This window comes from Pseudorca crassidens, chromosome 2 (assembly GCF_039906515.1).
Source record: "Pseudorca crassidens isolate mPseCra1 chromosome 2, mPseCra1.hap1, whole genome shotgun sequence".
Lineage (NCBI taxonomy): Eukaryota > Metazoa > Chordata > Mammalia > Artiodactyla > Delphinidae > Pseudorca > Pseudorca crassidens.
In genome coordinates, this window is record NC_090297.1 from 130891732 (window position 1) to 130905515 (window position 13784).

Genomic DNA, 13784 nt, shown 5'->3' on the forward strand with positions numbered 1-13784 from the left:
GATTTTTATGTGTTTTAAACAAGCAGACCTTTAGTAAGATGTTAAATCAAAGAAAGCCAAAAACGCAAAGTTAGGTCCTCTACCCTGACAAAGATGAGGTGGTCAAGGTCACAGAGCTGGTTTCTGGAAGAACTCAGAAGAGACAAAGAGAGCAGGAGAGCCAGGTGGTCTCTACATTCACTGTGCCCTAAAAGTAGACTTTTGACCTTCTCTTTAAAAAGTTATACACAGCCCTAAAGATACACTGATGGGACTGAAGGAAAAAGACATTCATGGTTCAAACTTAGACTTGATTTTGTGACCATACAACACTGCCTGTAGTGCAGGATGACTGTGGATTAATATTTTTCTAGGTTTTGTGACTCTTAAAATATATTGCATTATCTGTTTTCTGTAAAGAGCTCTAATTTATAAAATATAAACATTTGAGATATTGTACAATTTTTATAACTCTCCTTTTTAATTGTTTGTTTTATTTTAATATACAAGGAGCCTCGAAAAATTGAAGTACCCCAGGTCTCTCTTAACATCTGAGAAGCCTTGCTCTCAACACCCCCCCATCCTTGTTCCATTTGAAAAAACACAGGGGTTGAGTACATGACCACAAAGGTCTTTCCAGGTCTAGAAGTCCTTTCCAGGTCCAGACCACAGTTGTCAAAGCGTATCTGTCAGTGCTCTGCGTGCCCCTGGATGCTCATTTAGTAAAAAGGAGGAAACAGGAAAGGGAAGTGTAAAGGACAAATTCTGGCCATCACACTGGTACTCTCTTCATAAGACAGTGAGCAAGGTAGGGCCATGAAGTAGGAGAAAAACATAGGGATCATTTTACAGGGTTTCTTCCCTGATTCATAAAGTCACATTGAGATTGGCTGTTGGTTTGAAACAAAATGGAGTCAGAATATTCCACTGGGAGTTCACCTCTCCTCTGTGGTCTGGCTCGGCCTCCAGCTACCCCTGCCGCAAACCTACTCTGGAAGGGCTATATATAGATGTCCTGCCTTAGGAACGGGGCCGCAGAAGGGCTGGCCATTTGTTTTTATTTGCTTCTTGTCCCCACTAGAATCTCTGCAAAGAATAATGATTGCAGCCGTGGGCCAGGGTGCAGGGCTGGGACACCGGGCGGAGGCAGGTAACACAGTAACGATTCCTGGTGCCCACGGGCAGTCAGGCTGCCATTGGCGCTGCTGGCGCTCTGCTAAAAAATACATGCTGGATGTGTGGAACTGATAAATAGACTTCTTTGGACTGGAGAGGGGGATGTGGCCGGGTAAATGAATGAGGGAGGAAACCTCTGCTCACCACCCACTTCTGAGCCACCTCCTGGCTTTGGCAAAGGCTAAAAACATTGACTTGGTTCGATTAGGACCTTCCCCCTCCTCATTCTTTCCAATGATCCCTCACTGATCAAGTGTCCCTGTCCCATAGCAAGGACGCTCGGCCCTCCTTATCTCCTGGCACTCAGCAAAGTCCCCTGCCTGGGTATCTGATACCCAGGAGGATACGAGCATTTCCCCCAAACTTCCCATCATGCCTGACACCAGCTACAGCTATAGAGTCCAGCTCCCCCAAGAACTTGCCATATCTCCCAGTAAGGTGCAGAGTGTAAATTCAGCTCTTTATTAAATGCCATTGCAGCTGAAGTCTTTTGCCCTCGGGTGACTTGCCTCAAACCCTAGGATGATACAGGTCTAGCCGCTGCTTTTCCTTCAGTCTTTCCTTTTGGAGGAGCATCTGCTTAAGAAAAGAGAACCATCTGGCTTTCAGGGATGGAGATGGTCTCTTGTGGAACATCTATTGACATTGTGACACCATCAGAAAGCAGCTAGAGGGATGGGGCTCAGAGGAACTTTTTAATGTTACTGTATGATTGGGAAAAAACAAAAACAAAATAAAAAAAAAACCTTTGCTATTGTAGGGCCCTACGAAGATATACAACCATTGTCTACAACCATATGAAGAGCAGCCACAAAGAAGTCATTCATTAATCCCAAAGGAAGGGCTAAAACCACTGGGGGAGGTTAGTGGGAGGCAGATTCCTGCCCAAAGTAGCATTTCCTGTCTTAAGAGGTGGTGAGCTCCATGCCACTGGGGGTGTTCAAGAAACAATCTGTCCAAAATATTAGACAAATTTCAAAAATGAAAAATAAATTTCAGGAGACTCCAAATTCAATTGAGATTTTCTTTTTTAATGGAGTTGAAGGAACAGATGGATGAGTGTATAAATGGAGGAAGGCTTGAGCAAAGGAATTTCTTGTTATCTTTTCAGAGTTCCAAGTCTCTGTCCTCTGGTTCTTCCAAGACTTCAGGAAGCATGGGTTCCAGAAGGAATAAGACAGTGTGCCCATCCCAGGGCCCTCAAGGAAAATGAGTTGAGGAATGACTGGGACCTTTTCAACTCTAAGCATCTGTGACTCTGTCAAGAAAAAAAAAAAAAAAGACACCCAGGAGATAAGGGAAATACTCCAAATCATTCCCAGACTGAATATTTAACAAAACTGGGTTTTGATTTTTTTAAATAAGGCATCAGTGGCTCTTTAAGCAACAAAGAGACTATTTTATGCAAATTTCCCCTCAGGGCCTTCATGAAGATGTTAACATCTTTCTTGTCACAATATCTACATTATTACAATGAATCATAGCGCTTCTCTATTCTCTTGCTGAGACATCTTTGTAAGATAAATTCTCTGGACTGAGAGCAGGGCCTAACTTTTTTTTTTTTTATTAAAGTGAAAACCTCTTCTTGAGAGTTCCAAGGAAAGGGTTGGGAGACAGGAGGTTTAAAAAAAACAAAGGACCTCTAGTGTGCTGAGACTGAAACCAAGGGAGGCCCTGTGGGACTCCTGGGCGCCGAGGCCTTTTGGTTGCCCGTTTCTGGTAGGCAAGACTCCAGCCTCCATGACCTTCCCTGAGTTACAAAGGGCAGTTTCGAACAATTGCTAATCAAGGGAGGAGAAGCCAAAAAACCACCGGAGGCAGGATTAAAGGGACCAGAGAAGCTCATTAAGATTAGGAGACAACCACCTGAGAGGGGATTAAGGGAGTGGAGGCCCTGCACACACCCTAATCTTATCAGCAACCCTACCCTTGAACCACTGTTATAAAACCCTTCATCAAATCCTCCTGGGTGGGGACACACAGTTTTCGAGGGCAGGAGCCCACTGTGTCCCCCTCTGCCTGGCAAAGCAATAAAGCTATTCATTTCTACTTCACCCAGAACTCTGTCTCTGAGATTCGATTCTGCACCAGTGCAGAGAGACCAAGCTTTTGACATCAAGACCAGTGGGTGGACCTGGACACATTCTTGATGAAGAAGTGGGCTGGCTTGCTCTGATGGTTATGATTCAACTCCCACTGGACACCAAGCGCGTATCTCTTGCTCTGGGAACGTTCGAATCGTTCCACTTCTACCAGAGAGGCAACATCTAAGCCCTTCAAGGACAGCCTTCACCTCTCCATCCAGGTCCCCTCTCTGGGCCATGGGTAAATAAGTGGCTGTATGGTCACAAATACTATTTTTCCTCTGCAGGGACTCATTCCATGGCCTTAGAATAAAAAAAAAAAGAAGTCACAGGAAAATAAACACCATGTATATTAACATATATAACTCCATGGTTATGGAGATGGGAGGTTTTTGAATAGCAAGGTCCAAAAGAAAGAGAGCAGGAGTGTTTTCCATTGAGACCTAGATAGGAGAGCTGAGACCAGGGGCACAATGAAGCCACAGCAGGCTCGGGCTCCTTCTGCCCTACCAAGGGGGGCACTGAGCTGGCAGGTCAGGGCGCAGGGGCAGCCTTCAAGGAGAACAGACATTCCTTTAAACCAGGAGTCGGCAAAGATTCTGTGAATGGACAGGTAGTAAACATTCTAGGTTTTGAGGGCCATATGGGCCAAATGGGCACAGAATGAGTGTGGCCATGTACACAATTAAGCTTTATTTATGGTTACTGAAATTTGAATTTCACATTAGTTTCATGTCACACGAAATATTCTCTTTGCTTTTTTTCCCCAACCATTTAAAAATGTAAAAAGCATTCTTAGCTAGCAGATTGTATGAAAATAGGCCTTAGTTTCTCAACTCCTGATGTGGACTGAACAGCTTTGTGATGGAGTCTTTCCCGCACTTGTGTGCGAGGCCCAGACACGCTTCACAGCAGAAAAGGAGCTCCCCAAACCCTGGGGGTGGCTGACTAGCCCTGGGAGGGTTGCACCCAGCTCACGCTTCTTTTGTCCCCTGACCTCAAATGCAATATTCTGCGAGGAAACCTTGTCTAAGTGTTCAAAAGTGCTTCTATTCTGCCTGTTGGAATGTGATGAAAGCGTGCCGGAGGCGAGTGGGGAGGCCAAGGGCCTTCCAGAAGATGTTTGGCTCAGACAGAGAACCTGATTCTAAAGAATGCTTTTACAATCATTTTAAAGAAGGTTGGTGCTAAATATTCCTTGGGAAAGAGGAGGTTGCACGAAAGAGAAGTGAGTTAGAAGAGAATGCTGTGGAGCCCAGTCTTCCGGAAATGGCTTCGCTGGAAAAGGGGGTCACAGGACAGTAAACACCACAGACAATTCCACAGTCACGGGGCTGGGGGCTTGTATATATGAAAGGAGGGAGGGGGACAGGGCTGTTATTCCATGTGGTCTCGGCCACAGAGCTGAGGGGGAGTTAGGAAAGCCTTAGGGTTCCCTCTGATGATGATTCTCCAGGCTTTTAGCTGAAACACACCCCAGCCCTTGGGCAAGTTACTTACCTTTGCACGTTTGCTCTGGAGAGCATGCCTACTGCATATGAAGGACAGAGCATGGCAAAAATAAAGGGTCAATGAACACTGGTTTTTATTATCATCACAGCCATCACCACTTCTTAGAGTCTCTTCTACGGATTTCTATAAACACATAGAATTTCAAATTTGTTGTGCTCAGTGGATCTTGCGTTCTGTACTTTGCTCTTAAAATCATTGTATATACTTTTCCCAGGTATCCGAATAACTTTCAATTTGCGGCCAATGGTTTTATAATATTTCTTTGAACGGTTGAGGGTCCAGTTACTTAACCTCTCCTTGATGTGTGAAGGTTTGGGTCTTCACTATTATAAGCAGTGTTCCCATAAAGAACAGACTCCCCAGAAGGGGAAACACACACCTGAAGATGCCCTCATATACGGGTTACTTATGGTCTGTGCTCCAGAATATTAGCATTGACACTGGTGATAGAACTCCTGTCTGCAGAGAGCTGCACCAGCATTGGGTTTTATTATTTTAGCTTGTTTTTGCTAATAGACGGGAAGTGGGAGCTCACAGTTGCTTTATCTTTCTTTTTTAAAAATTAATTACAGGGACTTCCCTGGCGGTCCAGTGGTTAAGACTCTGTGCTTCCACCGCAGGGGGCATGGGTTCGATCCCTGGTTAGGGAACTAAGATCCCGCATGCTGTGCGGCACGGCCAAAAATTAAAAAAAAAAAAGAAATCAACTACATAGGACATGGGTCATCTTCCTCAACAGGCAGAATAGAATATTGCATTTGATATTTGTTTACATTCTCCAGCTACAGGATCAATAGACATGTGGTTTTATGCCTTGTAGACATGTGTAGGCTCTCTGTTTATGTTGAATATAAAACTTTTTCACAGGTTTTTCTCCATTGTTATCTGTGATGCCCATTTCCCATTCATCTCCTTAATATCTGGGTTTTATTGTTTTTCATGAAGTTTTAACTCTATATGGATCTTAACCTGACGTTTTTATAATGAAAATGTTATGATTCAAGCAAGGAAGAAATCAGCTCCCCTCCACAGTTAGGAAGGATAAGATTTCTTTTATTCTTTTTTTTTTTTCAATATTGTGCCTCTAATCCACTCAGACATACAGTGCTATATGGTGTAAGTTATGGATCTGGAGTTTTCTCCACGTTGCTTCTAGTGATCCCAGCAAAATATACAATTATGTGTTTCCTTGTGGTCCCTTATACTTCACTTGTCACATATTTTTAAAATATTTCCTCTTTAGAGTCTATTTCTGGAATCTCTGTTATCGCCCAATGAAATGGCCTGTATTCTGTTTTTAAGTCAGTACCATAGCATCTTAGTAATTCTCACTGTGAAATAAAAAAATACCTGTGAGTGCAAGTTTCTAGCAAGCAGCATGACATACAGTAGAAGCTCATTAAATGTTTAGGGAAGAAGTGAACAAAGCTTTCCAAATTACTTTTATTCGTAAGTATCATAATTTACAATAGTTTCCATATCTTCACTGTTTATTTAATAGGATCAAAACTGTAAGTTAACTTGGAGAATACTGTCATCTACTGTACTTGCCTTGTCATTCAAAAGTCCGGGAAGATTCCACATGCCGCGGAGCAACTAAGCCCGTGCACCACAACTACTGAACCTGGGCGCCTAGAGCCCGTGCTCCACAAGACAAAAAAAAGCCACAGCAATGAGAAACTCACACACCCCAACGAAGAGTAGCCCCCCCTCGCCACAACGAAAGAAATCCTGCACGGAGCAACAAAGGCCCAACGTAGCCAAACATAAATAAATAAATAAATAAATTTATATATGTAAAAAAAAAAGTAGATTTCCTTCTTTCTGATTGGAGTGTAACAGTGTAGCTATGTGACATTGTAATTAATAATGTTATACACCTTCCTAATCCCCTTTGCTTCTGTCGTTTAGGTTGCAAGATCCCAGAGATTTTAAATTCTGTTTCTCTCCTTTTTTACTTGATATATCCTTTCTTTGTCTTTAAAGCTTTACAATGATATTTTCTCATCGTCTTTCTCTGGTCATTATTTCTAAAAGGGACTCTATACAGATTAAATTCTTTATTAAAAAAACTCTAGGAAACTTTCTACCATTATATCTTTATTTACTATTTCCTTATTTGTTAAGCTTTCTTGATTCCTATTCTCTATAGAGTGAATTTTCCTGTACATCTAGTCTATTATTTTTTTCATGCATTATAATATCTGTTTATTTAATCCTTCTATGTTTTTGTTTAATTTTCCAACTTATCCTACATCTCACACATCTGTCATCCAGAGTCAATTTTAGTATTTTCTTCATTTCTAAAAATATTCTATTTTTATGATATCTATTATGTAACTATAGTCTCCACCTATCTGTGTTTGTTATTATTATTATTATCAAAAAGCTTTAAATTTTCTTTTATTTTTTTCCAGGCATATTTTCTCTATTTCCTGAACCCTGGCTTGGGGGCATGTTGGTTTCATTTCTGTCACTATTTATGTTTTTCCTGAACTTTTACAGCTTTTTTTTTTTTTTCTGCTGCAAAACTTGTATTAATAAGTTTGGGTTACTTCAGGAGGGAGAGGGGCACAGGGTCCTTTGAACAAGGTTGAAATATGTCACTGACCGGCTGAGAAGAGGTCCAAGCAATGAAAGTCATAAGTGACCCAAGGAGGAGAAGGGTTCATTGACCAAGAGATGCTTCAAGAAGAGGAAACCAGTGGATGGTTGCAGCAATAAATTGATGGGGCAAAGGGCGGACCTGGAGCATCTCCAGCTTGGGCAGTAGGAAGAGGGAAGAGCTGATTCACATACTCTGTGTCTGTAGTTCAGGAAGTCAGGCTTCAAATAGACCTGCAAGACAAACAGGGAAATAATTGGCTCCACAGAAAGAGGCAGAAATTGGAGAAGTTTCCAGAAGACTGATGAGCTGAATTTATGGTGCTATGTAAACATGAAAGCTTAATAGGAAGAGTTTAGTGAGAGGTCATGATTGCACACTACTGCACAGCCAATTAAAAGTTAGAACTGGAGCCTAACTGCTGTTTGTATCTAAGCCAATAAATCAGATCATTAGATTGGTTGCAGGGTTTTCGTGAAGAGGGCAGAGTTGCAGCTCTCTGATTTCACACGGGCTCACTCCTCACCCTCAGGTAGGAGGGAATAGTTCACAGGAACAAACAAGGTCCTGGTGAATGGTTTTGTACATCGCAGAGAGCAGGAGGTGGGAGATACTGGGTGTGGAGTCAAGAAATCCAGGAGTTAGAGTGTGCAATGTTTCATCAAAGTGTTTTCTGCACTGCCCAGATGATGACAAGTGCCCTCACCCAGTGATAGGGGTGGCTCAGTCAAGTGACTGCTCTTAGAAGGTGATCTACCCACCCTCCCAACGCCTGATGTTTGGTGCTTGACAAACGTTGGCAGTCATATCCTTCTCCCAAGTAGATCTGGTTCTGGGAGGAGAATTCACTACCCATCAGGAGCTTTCCAGTCTGCTGTGTGTTGTGTTTTATTTGGTTTTTGTGCCCTCCCAAAGCGGAACTAACAATAATGGGCAGAATCTGTTGGAGATTGATTTGGGTATAGTTTTGGAAGGAAGCTTTCCAAGGATAGAATGCACAGCCCGAGAAGTGGGAAGTGGGAAGACTGCAGACAGGGTTGGTGATTATATAAACTGTTGGATGAGACCACCTTTAAGAACATCTTCCAGTCCTGAGTTTCTGTGAGGTAAGGTAAGGGGAGGCAACTTCCGGGTCTTCGTCTGGGGGAGAGGCAGCCGCTTCTAAGTGGTGAACAGAATCCTCAGGGGAAAGTCAGGCTACAGGACCTGAACCAGATCCTTGAACTTTCTCTAAGCTGTAAGATAAGAGGTTTAAACCTATTTTAACCCCAACCTCTTAAGTCCTACTGACTGCACTTCCAAAACGTCTTTTCCCTCTATACCTACTGCCTCAGCCTCTGCTGGACCCTAGTCCTTTCTCAGTCAGACTATTACAAGAGTTTTCTCACGAGGTCTCTGGTGTCCTTCAGTGTCCCACCCCCAATCCCTCCTCCACCTGGCCTCCAGAGTGATCTTTCTAAAATGCAAATTGGATCACATCATTCCCCTTCTTACACTTGTTCAGAGGCTGTCCAGCACCGTCATAATAAAGGTCAACTTCTTTAGTACGACTCCCCAGACTCCCCAGCCGGCCAGCTGTAGGGACCATACTCAGCTAATTCCAGCATCCCCAGGACCTGGCACATAAAAGAGCTCCACCAATATTAGCTGAGTGAATGAATAAACAAATTTCCTGCCAGCCCTGTTATTACCCACTCTGTCAGCCCCAACTGACGTCTCTAAAGCACATGCCTAGCACATCTCTGTATTCTGGTGTTCTCCGCCACCTCCACAGCCCCAGTCATTCCTCTCCTTACCCCCCAATACTCCACCCTGCCTTTTCTAGAGGTTTCGGAACACAGAAGTTGTATACTGTTCAGAACAGAGCATGGCTTTTGAAAGGGCACCCTACTTTGATCACAACTGCAAAAAAGCCTCAGGATGCCCCCAAGGAGATAAACGTCACTGCCCCGATACGAAGTAATTAACAGCCTACCGCTTCCCTTCCCGAGGTCTCCAAGAGAAACAGTGAGAGCCCAGCTTTTCTTAGTGGGGAGGAATCAGAGCTTACTCAAGCCGCACTCTCCCCTTCCCACGCCCATCAGAAAGGAATAAATGAGATGAAAAAGCTGAAAAGGCGAAAAGGGGGACACCTTATAGATCAAGGTCAGACCAGGGGGTTGGCTCTGCTCTTAATGAGCGAGAAAAGCCCTACCAGGTAGGTGTCGGGGAGAGGAACGCAGCACGAGGCTGGTAATTTATCGGGAGGCAGGAAAACTGCTGAATTTGACTCTGGTGAAGGGAAGATGTCAGTTGGACATCTGTTCCCGACACCTCAGCAACTAATTATTTCTCTGTGCACTGTGGTTGGTGGGCTGGGAGAGCCTGGGGCTGGCTGAGTCCTGTCAATAAACCTGAGTTTGGCAAAATAAATCAGTAAATAAATAAACACAACCCGCAGCCATTGGAAACAATAACACCCGAGCAGCTCTCCTCACCCCGTAAGATCAACTGATCTTCGTGCCAGCAGGGCAGGGGAGCAGAGGCAGACGTGGGAAAGACTGAGGGCACCCCAACCCCTCCCTCCCATCATCTACTGTTCTCGGGGTCTCTTTCACCACATGGTCTCAAGAAGCACTAGTCCCCGTTTCTGGACCTCTTATTCCATAGCTGCTGAAAATTTCATGCTCTGTCAGCCCACATCTTCCTTGTTATCACAATCTGTGAGGACCGGAAACACCAAGAACATTTTTAAAGAGACTTTTCCTACACAGTGTCTACTATTGGATTAGATTGCAACCAAGTTGCAAGTTTCTTTGGGAAACTCTGTCTGCATCCTTCTCCCTCTTTTGACCCAATCTTGCCTCTCTCCTCACCTCTTACCTTCCCTGGGTCTCCAGCAAGGTAAACATCTGGCCAACTTCTTCACACATCATTTTCAATTTAATTTGTGACGGTTGGTTTTCATATCTTTTTCTCCAAACCGGACAAGAATAATTTCTGTGAACCTGATGCCAGGTGCATAGATGGAGTCCAGTGAAAGTCTGAGGGAGAGAGGGAGGGAGGGTGAGAGGGGTGCTGTTGGTAGGAATGAATGAATGTTAGTAACAGTATGTCACTCCTCCTGGACTCCATAAAAAAAAAATAATGCTTAATTCTAAAATGTAAATTGGGGTAGGAAAATGAAGACCACTCCTGCAAGTCTGGAAATTTCCACCGCAGAGAAAGAAGTCAAAGCCCTGGAAATATGGAAAGGGGGACACAGTAATGCCCAGACTGAGAAGGAACAGGCAGAAATAACCATAATTGTATTGTCACTATCGAGTGCTCTGGCCACGGGTAGGGGTGTTGCTGGGGGTGGTGGGAAGGGGCAATAAAGGCAAACAGGTACGAAGGGCGATGGCTCTGGACCCCAGAGTCAGCCATTGCTGTGGGCCCTGCCCAGTGCCATCAATTGTCTGAGACTCGGTTTCCTTGTTTGTAAAATAGGTACAGGAGAGCCTCCCTCAGAGGGTGAATGTCAGTAAGAAACCGGAGCTTCTTCCCTCCTGCATTTGGAAGCATTTCCAAGGCTCACATCCGCTAGGTTTGTTCTGCTGAAAACCCTTCCATGACTCCTGACTACCCTTAGAAAAAAGCCCAAGGTCCTCCACAGGGCTCACACAGCCCCACGGGGTCTGTGCTGCCCATGTTTCCAGCTTCCCCTCCCTGCTCATTGCTGCCTAGGCGCCCAGATCTTCTTTCAGCACCTCAGCCTTAACTTGCCCCCACAGGGCCCGCACCCGTCTTCACCTAGATACTTCTACTCAGCCTTCAGATCTCAGTGCAAGTGTTGCTTCTTCAGGAAAGTCTACCTTGGCCTCCCTAACTGGGTGGAATCCTCTTATAATAGAAGAAATTCCAAAGCTCACACCACCTCACCTCCTCCACCACCATCATCTGGGCCCAAGCCCCCACCATCTCCCTTCTGGGCTCCTGCAACAGCCTCCTGCTGACCCCCTTCCCACCACTGTTGCCCACCTATAGTCTGTTTCCACATGCAGCCATTGTCCTTCCAGCCTGAGGACCTTTGCACGTGCTGTTCTCTCCACCTGGAATGATCTTCCTCTAGATCTCTGTGGGATTCTCTCGCAGCTCTTCTGGTTCCCTGCTCACGAGTCATCCTTTCAGAGGGGCCCTTCCATACCATCCTGCCTAGAGTCACACTCTAACCACTTATTCTGCTTTGTTTTTATCGTAGCACTGAAATTACATTTTCTGTTTATTTTGAAATTTTATGTTCAGTTGTGTTTTGTCTCCTGTACTAGGACATAAAATTAATGAGGACAGGATTTTGCCCTGTTTACTGCTGTATTCTCAGCTCCTAGAACAATCCCTGATACATAGAATAGAGCTTTAGAATACCATGAACTCTTATTGGTAGTAACCTCACAGTGGTTTCTGACTGCATAATACCTGCCCCTTTCACTGAATTATAAGCTTCATCAGGGTGGGGACCATATCAGTGTTTCCTCATCATTGTCTCCAAGGCCCCACTAATCTGCCTGTTACATAGTAGGCACTCAGTAAACACTTACTGAATAAATGCATGAGTAAGAGAACGAGTGAATGGAAATGGAAAATTATAAGCACAAACATCAGATCCTATTATGATTAGCTTCAGTCGTATCTCCTAATCATACTTGCTCACACTGAGAAGTAGTGATGTGCAGAATTTAAGTCTGTACTCTCCTGGCTTAATTCCCTCTATTGCTTTTCTCAAGGGTGTTTGCAGGGAGGGGCAAGCTCATGGGAAAACATTCTCTGCCTCTCCGATTTCTCCTATACTTGAAAAAAGTTCAGGCCCACAAACACAGTTGTAAGGTTTCCCAACTTGTTTCTAGCACAATTTACCACTTCCCCCAATTCAGTCCTCAGAATAACCTCACATAAATATTATCATTTTCTACATTGGCAGCACTTGTGAAATCTCCATCTTACTTGTGGGCAGGCTGAAAACTCAACTTGTAGCAAATATTATCTCTGTCTTGTGCTCCCCATCCTATGGAAGAGGCTGAGAAGGCATCAGAAAAGAGCTGTGTTTGCATAAAGGTTGATGGTGTGTGATGCCATAAACTTCATTGCCACACAATTGAGGAGACGGAAGTAAGCTGCTGGTATCCCTGCCACTCTGATGAAACATAGTCATTCCCAGCTCGGGAATATAAACGTTACAGCACCCAGCTCTCTCAGAACGTGATAACTCACTTTCCAAGGGAATTCATCAAAATCCAGTATATTTCATAACAGCATTTAGTGTGGTGATTCAAGTTACTATAAGCCCTCCAGAAATAGTCTAGGGCTCAAACAAGTCAGGGATAGACATCTAAACAGACTACCAAAAAAGTCAACAGTCATAGTTCTGAATTCCATTCCTGTTCTACCAAGACCTTGGTCAATACCTTTTGATCCATCTAAGGTCTGTCTCTTGGAAAGCCCAGGAAAAAACTGATGGAAAACGTTGCAGGGTAGTCCTTTTAGAATAAGATTTGCTGTAATGTTTTTCTAACTTTGCATTTTAAGGTCTTAAAATGTGACCACTATTATTTGACCTCCTTCCCAACGTTTCCCAGCACAAACTAACCAGCACTGGTCCATGGCTTAGTGAAAGGCATGTGGCATTAGAAGACCTATTGATTAATCCTGTGACATTGGACAAGACATCTAATAATTCTGAGCCTCCATTTCCTGCTCTATCAAATCAGGATGATCAGTCCTGCCTCATAAAACTGAAATGAGAATTAAGTGAGATGATCAAGAGCGCTTATAATAGACGCTCAGTAAATATTGGTTCCTGTTTTAGAACACTGTCTCAATTCACTGCTTTCCTCAGTATCAGACTCAGTCTATCTTTTTTCTTGTGTTTGTTTGAACTTCAAACTAGATTATAAACTCTTTGGGGATAGGAACTGCCTCTTCTCTTTCTTTTGTAAATCACGATTTCACAACATCTAACTCTCTTGACCTGTGTACCAGACAATGCTCTATTGACTGGGTGGATTTACAAGTGATGATCGTGGTGACATCAGAGAGAAGGCGCTGTTCTGAGGCTGCGGGGAGAGCTGAGAAAGGGCTGAGCTTCCAGCACCAGTCTTTTACAGGTTGTAGGCAGCAGAAAGGTCCTATCCCAGAAGAGCAAATTCTCATTTCTCAGGTAGCAAGAATTTTCTCTGTGGCCCTAAAAAGGCAGCTTTTTTTGTTTTGTTATACCTCATGTATGTATTTATTTATTTATTTGATGCCCTAAATATCATATGGAGCCCAAATCCCCATAAGAAAATCTGGTTGGCAGGGCAGGAATAAAGATGCAAATGTAGAGAACAGACTTGAGGGCGGGGGCGGGGGGGGGAGGGGAAGCTGGGACGAAGTGAGAGAGTGGCATTGACATATATACACTACCAAATGTAAAA